Genomic DNA, 22,036 nt, shown 5'->3' with positions numbered 1-22,036 from the left:
TGGCGCCAAACTGGCGACTGTATACTGTCTCTACTGCTATGCACTTGTACTGTATCTGAGATGCTTAACTAATATGTATCTAAGTGCTTATGTATAATGATACTTGTACAGAACTGTATGCAAGAATGATTTTCACTGTACCTCGGTACATGTGACAAAAATTATACCGTACCATACCATGACGACCTTGCTTGCAGTAGAATCACACGCTCACAGGCTGAGTTATTATTACCAATCCAGATTTCATTATATTTTCAAGGACTGAAAGTTGATCCATCGTCTGTAAGTTTCTTTTCAATAATTTGAACCAACACTGGCAAAAACTGAAAGAAACACCAGCTTGGCCTAACATAAAAACTGACAAGAAAACGGTTTTCAAATCTTTATTTGAAGTTTATGCCAAAATCTGTTGTAATCACTATAATGATGCATCAATGATAATCGCACGCCTAACCTCAACTGAGTAAAGATGTAACTAGTTCATGTTTCTTTATCTGAAAGATGCATTGTAGTCTGTGCAGATCTGTGAAATTCTGTCTCACAGAGATATGAAACTAAACTTATGGAATGATGTGGCACATGAGAACATGTTGCCCATTGTACAGCATTGACTCTATTGTCTGAAGAAGGGTCTCGACCCGAAATGTCACCCATTCTTTTTCTGCAGAGATTCTATCTGTCCCACTGAGTTACTCCAGCTTTTTGTGTCTATCTTCGGTTTTAACCAGCATCTGAAGTTCCTTCCTACACACTGGTTCTATTCAACTGGTTCACTTCCTTTTCTTTCCCCAGAGCTCTAAATGTTACCTTTTGAAAGTTATTGAATCTGCCTCCAATATCCTTCCAGGTAGTGCATTCCGAACCATAACAACTTGCCATCTAACTTTCTTCCTCTAGTTCTTCACCACTATCCCTTAATCCATGGCCCTGCTCCTCACACTTCTGTCACTGGAAGTGTTTCTCCTTTTCTTCATCCATTCATGGGTTTGAACACCAGGATCACCTCCCCTCAACATTTACTGCTCTTGGGGAATTGTGCTTTGGTAACTGTGCAGGAAGGAACTGCAGATGCTGCTTCAAACTGGAGATAGACACAAAAAGCTGGACGGGTCAGACAGCATCTCTGAAGAAAATAGGAATAGGTGAAGGGGGCTCGACCTGAAACGTCACCTATTCCTTTTCTCCAGTCTGATCCACTGAGTTACTCCAGCGTTTTGCACTTGGTAACTGATGTTCTTCCTCACTAGTGCCACTCTAATAAAGCTCTTTGCACTCTCTCCAAGTTGGTGACATGCATTCAAAAGTATTGGTACCCTATTTTGCCAAAATATAGGGGCTTAGGATGAACTGGTGTTTCACAAAGGATTCGCCCCCATATCTCCAGTTCCCCCTCCCTCTGGCTTCTTCCACCTGTATTCCTTCCTCTGGCTCTCTCGCTTCCCATTTCTCACCTCTTCCATCCTTATCTCACATGTTTTGTCTCTTCATATCTGGCCTTTGTCTAACCAGTTACCTATCACCTGTATCCACCTATCACTTGTGGATATTGTGTCCCCCCTCACCTGTATCCACCTATCATTGGTGGATATTGTATCCCCCTCACCTGTATCCACCTATCATTGGTGGATATTGTATCCCCCTCACCTGTATCCACCTATCACTTGTGGATATTGTATCCCCCTCACTTGTATCCACCTATCACGTGCCACATTTTGGCCTGCCCCCATCTCTCTTTAAACTTTCTCCACCCCCCCACCACACTCAGTCAGAAGGAGGGTCCCGACCCGAAACGTCACCTATCCATATTCTGCAGAGATGCTATGTGACGCATTAATTACTCCAGCACTGTGCCTTTATTTGTAGATCACCACCTGCAGTTCCTTGCATCTCCTCCTTATTATAACATTGTTATTTTATTTTATTTGCTATTTAAGCGTCTGCTTATAAAGCCATATATCTTGTGTGCTTTTATGATAGGCTTCTTAACTTCTTCGACACTTTCAAAGCCATCTGGGATCTCTCTGTTCATGCATCCCTTTACATTGTCTCATTTATATTGTTGATCTTCATTATTCATGCCAAATTGGATCATTTTATCTTCCCCGACATTGGACTTCTTTCACTGGGTTTCAGCCCATTTTATAAATCTTTGTCTTTTATCCACAACATTACTGTCCCCATCAATGATTTCTTCAGTACTGAGTTTCCTGTCATATGGAAATTTAGAAATTACTAGACCAAGTGGGACCTGTTGGGTCCCGTCGCCCCAAAGCGCGGTTGCGGGGGGGAGGGAGTGGACTGCGGTGTCACACACACACACTAACCAACCCCCCCACACACACACTAACCAACCCCCACACACACACTAACCAACCCTTCACACACACACACTAACCAACTCTTCACACACACACACTAACCAACCCCCCCACACACACACTAACCAACCCCCACACACACACACTACCCAACCCCCCCACACACACACTACCCAACCCCCACACACACACACTAACCACCCCACACACACACACACACTAACCACCCCCCTTCACACACACACACACTAACCACCCCCCACACACACACACTAACCAACCCCCACACACACACTAACCAACCCCCACACACACACACTAACCAACCCCCACACACACACTAACCACCCCCCACACACACACGCACACACACACTAACCAACCCCCACACACACACTAACCAACCCCCACACACACACTAACCAACCCCCACACACACACTAACCAACCCCCACACACACACTAACCAACCCCTTCACACACACACACTAACCAACCCTTCACACACACACACACACACACACACACACACACACACACACTAACCAACCCTTCACACACACACACACACTAACCACCCCTCACACGTGCACACACACACACTAACCACCCCTCACACACACACACACACACACACACACACACACACACACACACACACACACTACCACTCTCTCACACACACACACACTAACCCACACACACACACACACACACACACACACTCACACACACACACACACACACACACACACACTAACCACCCCTTCACACACACACACACACACACAACACACCCACACACACACACTAACCAACCCCCACACACACACACACTAACCAACCCCCACACACACACTAACCAACCCCCACACACACACTAACCACCCCCACACACACACACTAACCAACCCCCACACACACACTAACCAACCCCCACACACACACTAACCAACCCCCACACACACACTAACCAACCCCCACACACACACTAACCAACCCCCACACACACACACTAACCACCCCGTTTTATATTATATTAATATTATTCATTCACTCAAGCATAGCCCCCAACTCACAGATGCAGCTAGAGAGGGAGTGAGGTAGAGGGAGAGGGACACAGAGGCACAGAGAGGGTCACAGAGGCACAGAGAGGGTCACAGAGGCACAGAGAGAGACACAGAGGCACAGAGAGGGAGGGAGGGCGGAGAGAGAGGGGGGGCAGTGCGAGAGGGAGTGTGAGGGGGGGCAGAGAGGGAGCGGGGGCAGAGGGCAGAGAGGGAGGGGGTAGAGTTTGAGGGTTGGGGGGGGGGGTGCATCGTCAAAGTTACCGAACCTTGCTCTCGGCTCCAGGTTGCAGGCTGGGCCTGAGATAGATATAGATATGCCATTTATTGTCACTATACATGTACAGTGAAACTGAAAGCTGCTCGTACTCAGTGCATACATACAATTTTACACAAAAAACAAGAAACAGAAAACAAAACAGAAGGGAGATGGGGGGGGGGGAATAGGTGCACAGGGAGTACGGGGGGGTGACGTCACTCGCAGTGTGAGCAAGATGTTTTTCAAAGGTTTTTCGGCAGCGAAGGACTGGACCCGTGAGCTCTAGTGAATGAAGTGCTTTGAGAGGTTGATCATGGAGCAAATCAACTCCTACCTCGACAAGAACCTGGACCCTCTGCAGTTGGCTTACCGCCACAACAGATCAACGGTGGATGCGATCTCGCTGGCTCTCAACTCCGCTCTGGACCACTTGGACAACAAAAACTCAAATGTCAGGCTGTGATTCATCGATTACAGCTCGGCATTTAACACAATCATCCCCTCCAAGCTGATTACCAAACTCGCAGAACTGGGTCTCTGCGCATCCCTCTGCAATTGGATCCTCGACTTCCTCATTCACAGACCACACTCTGTTCGTATTGGTGGAAATGTGTCAGCCTCAATAACAATCAGCATGGGAGCACCTCAAGGCTGCGTGCTCAGCCCCCTGCTGTACTCACTCTATACTCATGACGCGTAGCCAGTCACAGTGCGAACTCCATCACCAAGTTCGCTGACGACACCACTGTTGTGGGATGTATCACTGATAGGGACGAGTCAGAGAACAGAAGTGAGATTGACCGACTGACCAAATGGTGCCAGCACAATAACCTGGCCCTCAACACCAGCAAAACCAAGGAACTGATTGTGGACTTTGGAAGGGGTAGGATGGGGACCCACAGTCCCGTTTATATCGACGGGTCGATGGTGGAAAGGGTCAACAGCTACAAATTCCTGGGCGTGCACATCTCTGAAGATCTTTCGTGGTCCGAGAAAATGATGCAACCATAAAGAAAGTACATCAGCACCTCTACTTCCTGAGAAGATTACGGAGAGTCAGTTTGTCAAGGAGGACTCTCTCTAACTTCTACAGGTGCACAGTAGAGAGCATGCTGACCGGTTGCATCGTGGCTTGGTTCGGCAACTTGAGCGCCCTGGAGAGAAAGAGACTACAAAAAGTAGTAAACACTGCCCAGTCCATCATCGGCTCTGACCTCACTCCATCGAGGGGATCTATCGCAGTCACAGCATCAAAAAGGCTGGCAGTATCATCAGAGACCCACACCATCCTGGGCCTTACATTCATCTCCCTGCTACCTTCAGGTAGAAGGTACAGGAGCCTGAAGACTGCAACAACCAGGTTCAGGAATAGCTGCTTCCCCACAGCCATCAGGCTATTAAACTCGGCTCGGACAAAACTCTGAACATTAATAGCCCAATATCTGTTTATTTGCACTTTATCAGTTTATTTATTCATGTGTGTATATATTTATATAATGGTATATAGACACACTGATCTGTTCTGTATTCGTGCCTACTATGTACTGGTGTGCTAAAGCAAAGCAAGATTGTCATTATCCTATCAGGGACACATGATAATAAACTCAATAGATGAAATAAGGGGCAAGGAGAACTTACAACCTCTGCGCTGAGGCGATCCAGGCTTCCGATGTTGTGACCCCCACTGGGTGATGGTAAGTCAGTCCTGCGGCTCAACTTGCATGTATTTAATTGTCCAAGAAGCACCAGCCAAAGATACATCTCCTTCTCCCTTGCAAGAACATGTCCAGTCTGTACGTGAACCAATTCCTCTTTGAAAATTGCTCACTCCTTTACCTGCCAATCTTCACTTCCAACCCATCAGGCCAAAGCTTCTTCCAATTCATTGAAATTAGCTCTCCCACATTGGAATATTTTCACATTTGTGTTCCCTGTCCTTAACCTAAAAAAAATCTCTAAACCTAAAAAAATAATGATGCCTCTTTCAAATATTCTTCTTCATCATTATCCAGAGGGAAATGTACATCATGGCTTATTTCCTTATTAGGCTGATAACATTCTGAACAAAGAATTTTCCCTCTGTGCCATTAAGCCCATCAACCAGGGAGGCAACAAAGAAGGTCTGCTCACCAGGAAAATGGAGAAGTCCAGTGGAAACAGCGGAAAGCACCCATCCATCCGTTTAAATAACATGTGGACAGGTACATGGATCGGTACGGGTTTAGAGGGATGTGGGCCAAATGCGGCAAGTGAGACTAGCTTGGATGGAGCATCTTGGATGGCATGGGCAAGTTGGGCTGAAGGGCCTGCTTCCACGCTGTATGACCCTATGACTCTATGACACCCACCCAAGCATCTCCTCACCCACCAGCGAGTGAACCACAAGCCATCTCAGAACCCACAGAACAGTAGTGGAAGTAAGTCATCTTCGACCCTTTGGATCTGCTTAAAAAGGAGAAGCAGATCAAGTTCAGGAAAGGTATCCAGTGTGGTATACCTGGGCTCAATGTCAGATACATTAGATCTTTAAGTTATATTGATGACTTAGATACAAAGAACAGTACAAATTAATCAAATGTGTAGATGCTTTCACAGCCTGGGAATTAGTGGAATTGGAGATGGCATCACTAAAATACAAAAACACAGAATGAAGCAAGCCATGGAGACAAAAATTGCAGGTAAAATCCAATGCAAACAGTTATTGGGTGTAAGAGGGTGAACTACTGATATTCTGTGAATAATGCTGAGATACATAAGTTGGAAAGAGACCAAAGATTGTTATTGTCGGAGAAGCTTCAGAGAAGAGGCACAAAGCTAATCGTTCACCCAAGGGCACGTTGCGAGAGGTAGGAGCTATTCACACTGGAAAGAGGTTGCCTGAGTGATGAAATTGTAGGCAGAAAAAGGCAATGCGAGTATTTGTTTTAAATTACACCAATGGCGCAGGGCTGAGAACAAATGTCCATGCTAATAGTGTGCAATTTATCGTTTGTTATTAGGAAGAATTTCCACCCTGAAGTGGACTTCCAGGAAGAACGTTGGAATGCTTGACAAAACAGTGGGCGGCACAGTGGCGTAATGGTGGAGTTGCTGCCTTGCGGTACCAGAGACCTGGGGTTCGATCCTGACTACGGGTGTTGTCTGTGCGGAGTTTGTACGTTCTCCCTGTGATCGCGTGGGTTTACTTTAGGTGCCCCGGTTTCCTTCCACATTCCAAAGACGTGGAGGTTTGTAGGATCATTAGCTTCTGTAAATCGTCCCCAGTGTGCAGGATAGAACTGGTGTACAGGTCGGCGTGGATTCGGTGGGGCCAAGGGGACTGTTTCCACGCTGTGTCTCTAAAAACTAAAATCCAAATTTAGATCCTTGAGCATGGAGTCTCCCGTATTGTTCAAGAAGATGACATTTTAAAAATGAGTTGAGGGACTTTCCTAATCTTTATGTACCATGTGATCATGGTGGAGTACTGAGGTTGGTGAGTGTAGAGTTGGGTGGAGATGCTAAACTAAGCGAATTACAGGGGGAGAACGCTAGCATTTTGCATTTAGTTTGAAGTTAGTGCATGTGGAATAGATGTTGCTAGGCAGTTTAACCAATGAGGCAATGGAAATAAGTAAATGCACAGATTTAACTAATCTCTGATTATAAATTTAAGAAAATAACTTAATATTAGCCAGTAATTGACAGCAGTAGTAAATTGATCTTAATTCTGTGAGAAAATGGCAAAGAGGCAGAGTTATTTAATTAAAGTATATGGAGGTGCACGGCACAGGCCTTGAACCTGGTGAGATGCAGGAGTGACCCCGGCCAGGACTCACCCCACAGAGCCCAGTCCCTCCACGCACTAGAATCTCCCAACCCCTGCAGAGTAGTTATTAAGATGGCTGATCCGTGGGCGGTTGCTGCTGGGACGCAAGTCGGGGCCTGATCAACCCCGGCTGGGTCACCTGGGTGAGGGGGTCTGATGTTGTGAGACCCGAAACACCCGATGACCCCTAGATCGCATCACTGAGGATGTCCCAGCGCATCTAGAAGATGTATATTTTCCACACGGCCATTCTTTTAAGAAGGAGATGAGGAGAAATTTCTTTAGTCAGAGGGTGGTGAATCTGTGGAATTCTTTGCCACAGAGGGCTGTGGAGGCCGTGAGTGGATATGTTTACGGTAGAGATCGATGGATTATTGATTAGTATAGGTGTCAGAAGTTATTGGGAGACGGCAGGGGAATGTTAGGAGGGAGAGATCGATCAGCCATGGTTGAAAGGCGGAGTAGACTTGATGGGCCGAATGGCCTAATTCTACTCCTATTCCTTATGACCTTGTGACCCATGACTTTCAGAGCGACATCATAGAAATTGGCAGCAACGTGTTTTTACGCAACGTAACAAACTGCGACACCAGGATTTCCCCACGTGCAGGCAAATATGGAAGTTGCTATCAGTGATTCATTGCTGGACAATAGGCTAAACTCAGTTCAGTTTAGTTTAGTTTAGAGATGCAGCACGGAAACAGGCCCTTTGGCCCAGCGAGTCCGCACCGACCTGCAGTCCCCTCACGCTAACACTATCCTACACACACTAGGGTAGGGACAATTTACACATATATCAAGCCAAATAACCTACAAACCTGCACGTCTTTGGAGTGTGGAAGAAAACCCACGCATGTCACCTGGAGAACATATAAACTCCATACAGACTCTGTACAGCACCCATAGTCGGGATCAAACCCGGGTCTCTGGCACCGCAAGGCAGCAGCTCCACCGCTGCGACACCGTGCTAATCCCCTGACTTGTCTCCTCATGGGTTTCAACGAGAGAGAAGAAATTTGAGCTGATTGCCCTACAATTAAGGGGCTGTCCCTCTTGGGCCACCTGATTGGCAAGTTTAGAAGAGTTTGAAAATATGACATGTTGAAGACCTCCTTCGACTATGCAGAAGACCTCCTTCAACTATGTTGAAGACCAGCTTCGACTATGTTGAAGACTAGCTTCGACTAGCTACGACTAACTTCAGGAAAATTGGACACCGAATAGTGGAGAGTGAAGACGACCTCCTTCGACCTCCTTCGACCTCCCTTCGACTATGATGAAGACTATCTACGACTACTTTCGACTACCCTCGGTTACCTACGACTAACATGCCGACCTATTACGACCTACGACGACTAAACTTACGAGTGAAAAAAAGTATCGATTTTTTCCATGGCGACCATTTTTTACTCGCGAGCATTTTTTAACTGACAAAAACGCTGCGACCTAGCTGAAGCCTCGAGTACGCGGAGGCCATCTTCGAGCATGAAGGAGAGTTACGAAGACCTCCTACGACCTTGTGTCGACCATGCTGCGAGTATGAGTCGAGGGCAAACTCGCCAGAACTCGCGGATTAGGTCGCCCAAGTGGGACAGGCCCTTTATGTTCCAGATTCAATGGAGAATTCAATGCTTTGTTTTGAATGGAAGGGAATGGCATTAAGACACTCAGGAATGAGTTTGGCAATTTAATTTAAGAAAGGATTTTTGCAGAGATTGGTAACTTAAAAATACTCTTTGAAACATTTCCAATAGTTTTATTTTTAAATCAACTGACTCTTTGATTTCTTATGGTGTTATGAATACCTTATGGTGTTTAGAATATTTTAAAGTTTTGAGTTTTTAATTGTTGGTTCAAGTTGTTTTAATTTTTTTTTAAATACTTTTAAACGCTTCAGAAATGCTCAGAATGTTTGTAAGTGATTTAAGGGCATGGATTTCCTGAGGAGTATCTGAACCTACTGTCAATTTGACTTTTGAATTCTCCATTCGTTGATCTTCAGACTGAAGAAGGGCCTCAACCCAAAATGTCACCTATTCCTTTTCTCCAGAGATGCTGCCTGTCCCGCTGAGTTACTCCAGCTTTTTGCATAGTTCACAACAGTAGCATTGCAGGTTTCATTTTTGCATTCCTACAACTTTGTGGTTCTGAAATCTGCATTTTCTGCTGATAAAACTCTTTCCCTGCATACTTTCATGAATTGGATAAAATCATGAGATTAATAGATCGGGAGATGCACACAGTCGCTTGCCCAGTGAATCGAGGACCAGAGGACATGGGTTTAAGGTGAAGGAGGCAAAGATTTAATAGGAATCTGAGGGGTAACTTTTTCACACAAAGGGTGGTGGATGTATGGAACAAGCTGCCAGAGGAGGTAGGTAGACATGCTGTGCTGGAGAAACTCAGCAGGTGCAGCAGCATCTATGGAGCGAAGGAAATAGGCAAAGTTTCGGGCCAAAACCCTTCTTCAGACTGAGGAGGTAGTTGTGGCTGGGACTATTTCAATGCTTAAGAAGCAGTCAGACAGGTATTTGGATGGGACAGGTTTGGAGGCATATGGACCAAACGTGGGCAGGTGGGACTAGTGTAGCTGGGACATGTTAGCCAGTTTGGGCAAGTTGGGCTGAAGGGCCTGTTTCCACGTTGTATCACTCTATGACTCTATGGCTTGCTCTGCTATCTCCTGACCCACGGATAATCTAAAGGGAGGGGACTTTCTGGGGGTTAGCCAATGTAGAACATATGGAGCAATTATATGCAGCAATTGCTGCAGGTTTATTTTGTTCTTGAACAAAACTGTACGGATGCAAATGCCTAATACATATATATCATATATTTATATTTACCACATAACCTGTCCCCTAATTCACCAGTGTTATTTCATAATATTGTTTCTTCGCTGAGTAATTAAGTTCTATAAAAATAACGTCTAAGACACGGGCAGCAAAAGCTCTGGGTTCCGTTCATAAATAAACTATAATCTGCCCCAAATATTTGTCCTCCATTAAAGCACCATGGATAGATGTCTCGTGGGGGTGGAGTGGATAGTTTTAATGTTACTTAACCAATAATCCAATTTGCCCGGTCTAACAAAGCAGAGGCCTGAGTCCAAATCCTACCATGGCAGCTGGGGATCTAGGTTCAGCTAATGAGATCCAGAACAAAGAGCTGGTATCAGTCACGGGGCCTCCAGACTTGCTGCTTCACCAATGACCCTGAGGGAAGGAAACCTGACAACTCATCTGACCTAACTGTGCCTGCAGAGTCACAGTTGTGTGATCGACTCTTAACCGCACCTCTGAAGTGGTCCCGCAATTGGTTCAGTTCAAGGGCAATTATGGATGTGGAAGCATTGCTGCATCGTACCCACAATGGGGCGGCACGGTGGCGCAGCAATAGAGTTGCTGCCTTTCAGCGCCAGAGACCCGGGTTCCATCCCGACTAGGGGTGCTACCCGTACGGAGTTTGTACGTTCTCCCCGTGACCGCGTGGGGTTTTTCTGAGATCTTTGGTTTCCTCCAACACTCCAAAGACGTACAGGTTTGTAGGATAATTGGCTTGGCGTAAATGTAAAAATATCGTCCCTAGTGCGTGTGGGATAGTGTTAAGGTGCGGGATCGCCGTTCAGTGTGGACTCGGTGGGGTGAAGGGCCTGTTTCCATGCTGTGTCTCTAAACTAAACTAAACTAAACTAAACTAAACTAAACTAAACTAAACTAAACTAAACTAAACTAAACTAAACTAAACTAAACTAAACTAAACTAAACTAAAGTTAACTAAACTAACCTGAATGTCCATATATCCTGAATTAATTACTAAAGCCCAGCGGGTACTTACACCTAGAAGCTCGTCCCAAACTAAGCTTTACCTTTGCTTTATACAAGGTCTTCGGTTCGATGCCCGCTGGTCCTAAAATAACTGTGGAAATGATCTATAATAAGTTGATAAATGATCAAAATACCGTACAATATTAGTTTATATTTCTTAACAGTGCCTTGTGCAACATCTGTTCTGGGAAAACTTGTCTGTGATCTTCATATAATGTATCCGAGTGAAATATTTAAGTTTCAGTTTAGTTTATTGAAAAGCTTTTGTTGCATGCAAACCAGTCAGCAGAAAGATAATACATGATTACAGTCGCTCCATCCAGTTTATAGATACATGATAAGGGAATAACATTTGGTGCAATGTTAAGCCAGCAAAGTCCGATCAAGGATAGTCCGAGTGTTTAAGAAGACACTGCAGATCCTGGAAAAATCGAAGGTAGACAAAAGTGCTGGAGAAACTCAGCGGGTGAGGCAGCACCTATGGAGGAATAGTTGACGTTTCGGGTCGAGACCCTTCTTCAGATGTGGGGGTGGGGCGGGGGGCGGGAAGAAGAAAGGAAGAGGCGGAGACAGTGGGCTGTGGGAGAGCTGGGAAGGGGAAGGGAAAGAGGAGAAAGCAAGGACTACCTGAAATTGGAGGTAAAAGTTCATACCGCCAAAGAGGTAGATAGTAGTTCAGCAAGTAGCTAAACAGGACACCACTGGCAAGAGGTGAATACGGGGGACTTTAGTCTACCTCCACTGATTTGAAAATGGACGGGACTAGGGACAAGTTAGGTTCCACAGTTTGTCTGACGAGCATTGTTGGGCAAAACGTAGAACTACAGACTGGAGGGATGAAGCTATAAGGATGGGTTGGAGAGGCAGGGTTTGCTATACTAGGAGTGTAGAAAGCCAAGAGGTGACTTGAATGAAATGTATTGTTAGTGAGGATAGACTGTGTCTAAAACTAATGGGCATCGATTTAAACTGAGAGGGAACAGGTTTAAAGGGGATCTAATTGGTAAATTTTCACACCAAGGTTAGGTAGTATCTGAAATGGGCTCCCAGAGGAGGTGGTGGACTTAGGAACAGTAGTTCTATAATTCTATTTTAGAGGCATCTGAACAAGCACTTGAATGAAGACTGCAAAAAGTAAGACATAAGAGAAAAAACTGAATGAGGAAAGAAATAGTGTGAGGGGCAGGCGGAGGAAGTCTAGCCCTGTGTAGGTTGTGTGGGAAGTGTGTGTGCGGAGGAGGTCTAGCCCTGTGTAGGTTGGCTCAAGAACCTTTTGTATTGTATTGTATTGTATTCAAATTTATTGTCATTGTCTCAATTTGAGACAACAAAATGAATTTCCCTTACAGGCAGTACCACAAAAAAAATAAAAATAATAATAAATAAATAATAAAACATATTAGAAATAAAATTGAAATTGAATTTAAAAAAAGCACAAACACGGAAAGTCCACGACACAACATAACATAAATGGCACCAAGGTGAGGATGGCACCATAGTCCAGCCAGCCTCCCCTCCGTGTTCATCCGTGGTCGGGGCTTTCCGAGCACCCGCCCCAGTCGCCGCCCCAGGTGGCCCGATGTTCAGGCCCTCACGCCGGGCTGGTGGAACGCTGACGCCGAACCCCGACGGTGAACATCCTCCTCCTGATAGTTGCAGGAAAGTAGCTGTTCCTGAAGCTGGTGATGCACGATATATCAGGCTTCTGGACCTCCTACCTGAAGGTAGCGGTGAGATGAGGGCATGGCCTGGACGGTGAGGATCCTTGATGATAGATGCCGCTTTCCTTACACAACGCCTGATGTGGATGTTTTTGATGAAGGTCTGTGCCTATGTTGGACCAGGCTGAGTTGACCACTCTCCGCAGCCTCTTGTGTTCCTGGGCGTTGGAATTGCTGCCAGGATACATCTGTTAGAGTATCAAGAGACATACTGAATCTGATTTTACTTCTAAGAGAGTAGATATCCTGGAATGCTTTCTTTGTTCTTGCGTCCTTGTGGTGCGCTCTGGACAGGCCACCCAACACGTGAATCTACTAAAACTCTTCATCAATAAAAAACTGGCGCATGGCCTTCCAACATATTGACTGGTCGCATCAAGACCTGGTTCAGCAACCTGATCGCCCAGCAACGAAGAAGACTGCAGAATGTTGTGAACACTGCCCAGTACATCACGGGTTCTAACCTCCCCACCATCAAAGGGATTTACCGGTCCTTGCCTCAACAAGGCAGCCAGCATCATCACAGACCCACACCACCCTGGCCACACACTTATTTCACCCCTGCCATTGGGAAGTAGGTACAGGAGCCTGAAAACTGTAACGTCCAGGTTCAGGAACAGCTTCTTTGCTACATCCATCAGGCTATTAAACACTACATCCTCCAAATAAGCTCTGAAATGTTATTCTTCCACTATTATTGTTTGTTTATTTATAATGTGTACATATGTGTGTCTGCACATGTGTGGGTATATATATATATATATATATCTATATAACTAAAAGTCTCATCTTGATCACTACCTGTCTGCGCTCTATATTGATTTTTGAAAAAAACGCTACCATATATCGCTATGATTTTTGGCCATCTTATTCATAGTCCTCCTCCGCTGAGGCAGCCCCGAGATATTTTCCGATTGGTGAAAAATAAAAAAGTTATGAATGTTTAAAAAATCTTGCAATCAGCTGATTGGTCCTCTCGCTTGTCAATCAATAACCACGATGGAAGTAAAGCCCATTGGGGGGGGGGGGGGGGGGGGGGGGGGGGGAGAGGGGCGGAGAACACAGGACTATAAAACTCTGGATGCCTGGACGTGAGTCCGTCACTCTGGAAGATCACGAGGGCGAGGCCACAACTGTGATTCTGCTGTGAATCTACTGAACTGTGAGTCGACTGAACTGTAAGTCTATCCTTTATGTGCTTTATGTGGTTATGTGGTTTATATTATGTGGTTATGTGCTTTATGTGGTAACCATTTATGTGCTTGCAATAAATGATTTGTTAGCCAGCAATGTGTTTGTAATGAATGATGATTTGTTAACCCTTAAAGTGCTTGCAATAAATGATTTGGTAGCCCTTAATGAAATGAAATGAGTTGTTTGGCCTACCCTATGCTTGAAATTGAAATGGAAATGGAAATTAAATGAAATGAGTTGTTTGGCCTGCCCTATGCTTTTCCTTTTGTATTGTATTGTATTGTATATTTTTATTGTCATTTCCTGAGTATTCGCATACCCAGAGGAAACAAAAAAACGTTGCTCAACCAGTGTCCACTCAGTGTGCATGAAAAATAAATAGAAATAAAAAAAAAATACATGTATCATGAACAAATTTAACACTCTACTAAACAATCAACAGGCGTTCCGACCGGCAGCGGCACAACAGTGGCTCTGCTGCAGTGTGGGGGTTTGTGCGCGATACTTGGCAGGGGGCAAAGTCCATTTAGCAGTCTTATTGCCTGTGGGAAGAAGCTGAGGAGCATCCTGCTGGTTTTGCAGCTAATGCTCCTGTACCTCTTCCCAGATGGCAGGATGGAGAAAATGTCATGCGATGGGTGGTTGGGGTCTTTGATGATGGAGATGGCTCTGCTGATACATCTCTTCCTGTATATGTCCAGCAGGAAGGGGAGTGGAGCACCAATAATCCTGCTGGCGGTCTTCACTATCCTGTCTAGTTGGTGCCGTTCGTACGCCTTGCAGCTCCCGAACCAGGAAGTGATGCCGTAGGTCAATGTGCTCTCGACAGTCCCCCTATAAAAAGTCCGTAGGTGTGTAGTGGGGAGGCCTGCTTTCCGTAGTCTTCGGAGAGGGTGAAGTCGCTGCTGGGCTCTTTTGACCAGAGCTGTGGTGTTGGCCGTGGACGTCAGGTCATCAGACAGATGTAGTCCTAGGAACTTCATGCTGCTGACCCTTTCCACATCAGCTCCGTCGATGTGCAGAGGTGTATGGTGTTGTTTCCCCGCCCTCCTGAAGTCAACCACCATCTCCTTAGTTTTTCCCACGTTAAGAATGAGGTTGTGGGATTTGCACCAACCTGTGAGCAGCTCCACCTCCATCCTGTACGCCGATTCATCGTTGTCACTGATGAGACCCACCACTGTTGTGTCATCAGCGAACTTGTTGATGAAGTTGTTATCTAGCCTGGCAGTACAGTCGTGTGTCAGCAGACTAAACAGAAGGGGGCTTAGGACACAGCCTTGGGGTGAGCCAGTGCTCACGGCTATGGTTTTTGATGTCCTACTGCCCACCCTGACTGTCTGCTGCCGTTGCGACAGAAAGTTCAGGACCCAGTTACATGTGCCAGCATCAACCCCCAACAGCTCCACCAGCTGCTGCGGAATGATTGTATTGAAAGTAGAGCTGAAGTCTATGAAGAGGATCCTGGCATAGGTATTTTTCCGATCGAGATGTGACAATACGAGGTTCAGTGTTGTTGAGACTGCGTCCTCTGTGGATCGGTTGGCTCTGTAGGCGAACTGCAGTGGGTCTAGGTCGGCAGGTAGACTATTTGTGATATGCTGCATAACTAGTCGCTCAAAACACTTCATTACTATGGGTGTTAGGGCCACTGGTCGAAAGTCATTATGGCAGGCTGGGTTTGGTTTCTTCGGTACAGGGACGATGGTGGCACTCTTAAGACAGTTGGCCTTTACTTTGCCTTTGCTTTGCTTGACTTCACCTGAAGTGAAAGCATATGGATTGTATTGTTGGCTGGCCCCGCCTGCCCTATGCTTGACTTGACTTGCCTTGCAATGGATTGACTTGACATGAAATGGATTGAAATGGATTGTTGGCCTTGCACTCACTGTGCTTGACTTGACTTAACCCACAACACCCATGCTAGTGCTCCAGAAACCCCCCCCCCCCCACTGGCCACCAATATTGGAATTGGTGGAGAGGTGGAATATTGTGTTGGGGGACCAGCCCTCCCGGTTGAACCTGGGACCCAACGGGTCCCACTGTGTGTGTGTGTGTGTGTGTGTGTGTGTGTGTGTGTGTGTGTGTGTGTGTGTGTGTGTGTGTGTGTGTGTGTGTGTGTGTGTGTGTGTGTGTGTGTGTGTGTGTGTGTGCGCGTGCGTGCGTGTGTGTGTGATATATCTGTGTATATGTGAGTATGTGTATATTTATTTTGTTCTCGTTTATTGATATTGCTTACAGTGTACTATGTTTACATATTTTGTTGTGCTGCAGCAAGTAAGAATGTCATTGTTCTATCGGGGACATATGACAATAAAACACTCTTGACTCTTGAATTTCCCTTTCTAAAGTCAACAATCAGTTCCTTGAGTTTAAGAGGGAACTGCAGATGCTGGAGAATCGAAGGTTACACAGAAAAGCTGGAGAAACTCAGCGGGTGCAGCAGCATCTATGGAGCGAAGGAAATAGGCAACGTTTCGGGCCGAAACCCTTCTTCAGACTGATCAGGGGTGGGGGTGGGTGGGGACAAGAAAGGGAAAAGGAGGAGTAGCCGGAAGGCTGGAGGGTGGGAGGAGACAGCAGGGGAGCTGAGGAAGGGGAGGAGACAGCAAGGACTAACAGAATTGGGAGAAGTCGATGTTCATGCCCCCGGGGTGCAGACTCCCCAAACGGAATATGAGGTGCTGTTCCTCCAATTTCCGGTGCTGCTCGCTGTGGCCATGGAGGAGACCCAGGACAGAGAGGTCGGAGGCGGAGTGGGAGGGGGAGTTGAAGTGCTGAGCCACGGGGAGGTCAGCTTGGTTATTGCGGACCGAGCGGAGGTGTTCGGCGAAACGATCGCCCAACCTCCGCTTGGTCTCACCGATATAGATCTGCTGACATCTAGAGCAGCGGACGCAATAGATGAGGTTGGAAGAGATGCAGGTAAACCTCTGTCGCACCTGGAACGATTGCTTGGGTCCTTGAACGGAGTCGAGGGGGGAGGTAAAGGGACAAGTGTTGCATCTCTGGCGGTTGCAAGGGAAAGTGCCCGGGGAGGGGGTGGACCGAGAGGGAAGGGAAGAATTGACAAGGGAGTTATGGAGGGAGCGGTCTTTGCGGAAGGCAGATATGGGGGGAGATGGGAAGATGTGGCGAGTAGTGGGGTCACGTTGGAGGTGGCGAAACTGACGGAGGATTATTTTTTGTATGTGACGGCTGGTGGGGTGAAAGGTGAGGACTAGGGGGACTCGGCCCTTGTTGCGAGTGCGGGGATGGGGAGAGAGAGCAGTGTTGCGGGGTATGGAAGAGACCCTGGTGCGAGCCTCATTTATGGTGGAGGAGGGGAACCCCCGTTCCCTGAATAGTGAGGACATTTCAGATGTCCTGGTGTGGAACGCCTCATCCGTGGAGCAGATGCGGCGTAGACGGAGGAATTGGGAGTAGGGGATGGAGTCCTTACAGGAAGCAGGGTGGGAAGAAGTGTAGTCCAGATAGCCATGGGAGTCAGTGGGTTTATAGTGTATGTCGGTTAGAAGTCTATCACCTGCAATGGAGATAGTGAGGTCAAGGAATGGTAGGGAAGTGTCGGAAATGGTCCAGGTGTATTTCAGTGCGGATTTGGTTGGCATTGAACGAGAGGTTGTTGTTGCGAAACCACTCAACCACATGTGTTACCTCTATCCTGTACGCTGGCTCATCACCACTGGTGATTTGGCCCAGTACAGTGATGTCACTGGCAAATGTATAGGTAGCCGATCTGTGCTTAGCTACACTTTCAAACATTCCACTTGAATCTGTGGGTTTGCTATCCGATAAGTTAACTTTAAACCACTCTCATGTTTATCCCCTCCTCGTGTGATTACCATTTTCACAATTTGAGTTGAATTGGATAGTATTATTTAATATTTTTGTATTCTTTGACTGATGAAAGCAAATTACTTGGCCTTCACTTTTTTGTGTCTTCTGTCTTGTACACACACTTGAGAAATGCTTGTACTAAGGTTGGCACAAGGAGCTGCAGGAAATAGTTTACCAAAAAAAGACACAAAGTGCTGGAGTAACTCAGCGGGTCAGGCAGCATCCCTGGTGAACACAGATAGGCAACATTTTAGATTGGGACCCTTCTGCAGTGATTGTAGTAGGGATAGAATATTTCTAGCTTTCTTGCCCCAACTACAATCAGTCTGAAGAAGGGTCCCTACCTGTCATCTCATCCCTCCATGTAATAAAGTTGAGCCCTTTTAAAAAATGTTCCCTGTCCATATTTCAACTTAGAATGGACCAGTTAGTTGTGGAACTTGGGCCTTATATTATATAGCTAAGAAGACAAAACTCTAATTGATAAATCATTGGTTCATTGCCTATCTAAGCATTTCCATTAGTGGGACATTTCTCGTCCCAGGTTTTTACATTTGTGTAATTTGCCAACCTATTTTATTCTTCGCTGAACTGCATTCTAAAATCTAAAAGTCCATCCAACCCTCGCAGATCACATTTAGCATAACTACGACTCCAGGATATTTAAAATCAAATCAATCAATGGATCTACTATCAATATTCTCAGCTCATGCCACTATGAAATTGGAAAGTTAGGAAAATGATGTGAGGGATGTGATGACCTATGAATGACTGTTATATTGAAGGTGAAGGTATATGAACACATCTTCGTGTGCGGCCAAGTGCCTTAACGTGATTAGACATGAATACCGATAAATATCACCTCTGTTGAGTCTTTAGGTTGATGTCCAGTGATTTTCCCCGGATGAATTTTGATTGTGCCCATTAGACATATCTCCTCAAAACACTTTATAAAAACTTTTCCAACGAAATGCAATAAATATGTTAATTCAAACTTTTAAAAATGTACTTGCGTTTTGCAGGGAAGATGAAAGAAGTAATGGCAGATAAGAAATGCACTTGACTGACTCTGCGACGATGTCTGGTGTACATGGACATATTGGATCCAATCTACATCACGTCACACTCCCAGTTAAAAATGACTGATGATGGATAACGACTATCTTTCATCTCCAGGGAGGCAAATGTGAATTGAAAGGAGAAGAAAGTTTAAAGAACCACAATTAAAATGCCTTCCCAATTAATTTCCCAGTAGACATATACCCGCGGCATCGAATAGACTTAAGGGCCTGCCCCACTTGGGCATCATTTGCGCATCACGAAGATTTTGAACATCCCAAAATCCTGGGACGCCGTGCGCGACAGCGTGTCACTGCCGACGTCACCACGCACCATGCGCGCGTAATGCACACCATGTGCACATCACATGCGCGGCATGACGCATGCGTCGTGACTCGTAAATGGTGTCGCGTAAAAAATGCGCAAATGACGCCCAAGTGGGAGAGGCCCTTAAGACCGGCTGGATACATTGGTCAGGTTTGCAGCAGATTCCAAAGCGGGTCAGTGGAACTGAAGGTGGCAGCCCAGCGTGAGTTGGGCAATATGCATGTTGGACCCGGAGAAGGCACGTGAAATTTAATGCTAACAAATGTAACTTATTGGAGATGGGAAGAAAAAAATGGATAAGATATTGAAGAGTCAAAATGAAAAATACCAAGGAGATAGAAAAACATCAAGGTCAAAAGAATTTTTTGAACTACAAAAATCAAATCTGCAAGCTGTAAAATTGAGGAAATCACAATGAAATTGTATGCTTCGGCACAAGAATTGTATGGTGCGGTCCATTATTTGTCACATGTCACAGTGAAATTCATTCTTGCATACAATCTCAGATACAGTACAAGTTCATCGCAGTAGTACACTGAGACAGTATACAGAGTCGCCTGTTAGATGTCATTTTCAAGTCCCAGTCCAATTTCTGTCACTGAATAAGAGATATTTAAGCCACTGGACAAGGTAGAATGTGAAACCTTGTAGCTGATCACTAGATATGGACATTGGTCAATCTCATCCCTTCCTCTAGGCAGGCAAGAGTTTAGCGAGGTGCTCAGACCCGAGGAACTTGCAACGTTGTTAAGGAGGGGCTGTTGGAGGTAAAGAGATGCCTGGTAGGTCAGAGGGTTTTAAGTGTGACATAGGGACAGTTCAGGGCCAGGTTGTTCCTGTTAGAGTGAAGGGCAAGGCTGACAGGATTAGTGAACCCAGTTTGACTAGGGATTTTGAGGCTTTGGTCAGGAAAAAGAAGGAAGGGTATATCAGATATAGGTAGCTGGGATTCAACAAGCCCCTCGAGGAGGAGATGGGGACATTCACAGCAGTGACACCAGGAGGGCAAAAGAAGACAGTGTAGATCTGCTAGATAAGGTAAACAAGAAGCCTATGAGATTTGGTCAGTACACTATAAAAAAAAGGGTAATTTGGGAGAGAATAACTTGTATTGTATTGTATTGTATTGTATATCTTTATTGTGATTTCCTGAGTATTCACATACCCAGAGGAAACAAAAAAACGTTGCTCAACCAGTGTCCATTCAGTGTGCATTAAAAATAAATAGACATAAAAATACATATATCATGAACAAATTTAAACTCTACTAAACATTCAACAGGCGTTCCGACCGGCAGCGGCACAACAGTGGCTCTGCTGCAGTGTGTCCAGGTTGGGGGTTTGTGCGCGATACTTTGGCAGGGGGCAAAGTCCGTTTAGCAGTCTTATAGCCTGCGGGAAGAAGCTGAGGAGCATCCTGCTGGTTTTGCAGCTAATGCTCCTGTACCTCTTCCCAGATGGCAGGATGCTGTCCTACATCATGTATCAATGTGGTCATCTATTTGCGTGGCCAGAGAAGATGGGTGAAGCCTTAAATAAATATTTCTCATCTCTATTTACCATGGAGAAGGTCATGGAAGATAAGGAATGGTTAGTGATGGAATATATCCACATTACAAAATGTGGACGTATGGAGTGGAGGCAGTGTAGAATATCTCAAGTTATTTGACTAATTTAGTTTTAGTTTAGTTTAGAGATACAGCACGGAAAACGGCCCTTCAGCCCATGGAGTCCGCACCGACCAGACATTCCCGCACATTAACACTATCCTACACACACTAGGGACAATTTACATTTACCAAGCCAATAAACCTACAAACCTGCACGTCTTTGAAGTGTGGGAGGAAACTGAAGATCTCGGAGAAAACCCACGCAGGTCACGGGGAGAACGCACAAACTCTGTACAGACAGCACCCGTGGTTAGGATTGAACCCGGGTCTCTGGAGCTGTAAGGCAGTAATTCTACGGTTGCACCACCGTGCTGTCCCAACTTCAATATATATGTATATAACTAAAAGTCTCTTCTTGACCACTTCCTTTATATTGATTTTAGAAAAAAACACTACGGTATATTGCTATGATTTTTGGCCATCTTACTCACAGTCCTCCTCACAGCCCCGAGGATTTTTCCGATCGATGAAAAATAAAAAAGTTATGAGTGTTTAAAAAATCTTGAGATCAGCTGATTGGTCCTCTCGCCTGTCAATCACCACGATGAAGGTAATGCCTCTCCCGGGGGGGGGGGGCAGGACTATAAAACCACCGGATGCCTGGACGTGAGCCAGTCAATCTGGAAGATCGTAAGGGAAAGTCCACGACTGTGATTCTAAGCTGTAAAACAACTGAACTGTGAATCTGCAATGTACTTGCAATAAATGATTTGTTAAGAGGTTGAAATGCTGTCGAATTGGATTTGCTGGCCTGCACTCTGCTTGAAATGCTGTGAAATTGGATTTGCTGGCCTGCACTCTGCTTGAAATGCTGTGAAATTTGATTTGCGGGCCTGCTTGAAATGCTCTGAAATTGGATTTGCTGGCTTGCACTGCTTGAAATGCTGTGAAATTCGATTTTCTGGCCTGTGCTCTGCTTGAAATGCTGCGAAATTGGATTTTCTGG

The sequence above is a fragment of the Leucoraja erinacea genome, chromosome 8 (assembly GCF_028641065.1).
Source record: "Leucoraja erinacea ecotype New England chromosome 8, Leri_hhj_1, whole genome shotgun sequence".
Classification (NCBI taxonomy): Eukaryota; Metazoa; Chordata; class Chondrichthyes; order Rajiformes; family Rajidae; genus Leucoraja; species Leucoraja erinaceus.
This window is presented reverse-complemented; position numbering follows the sequence as displayed.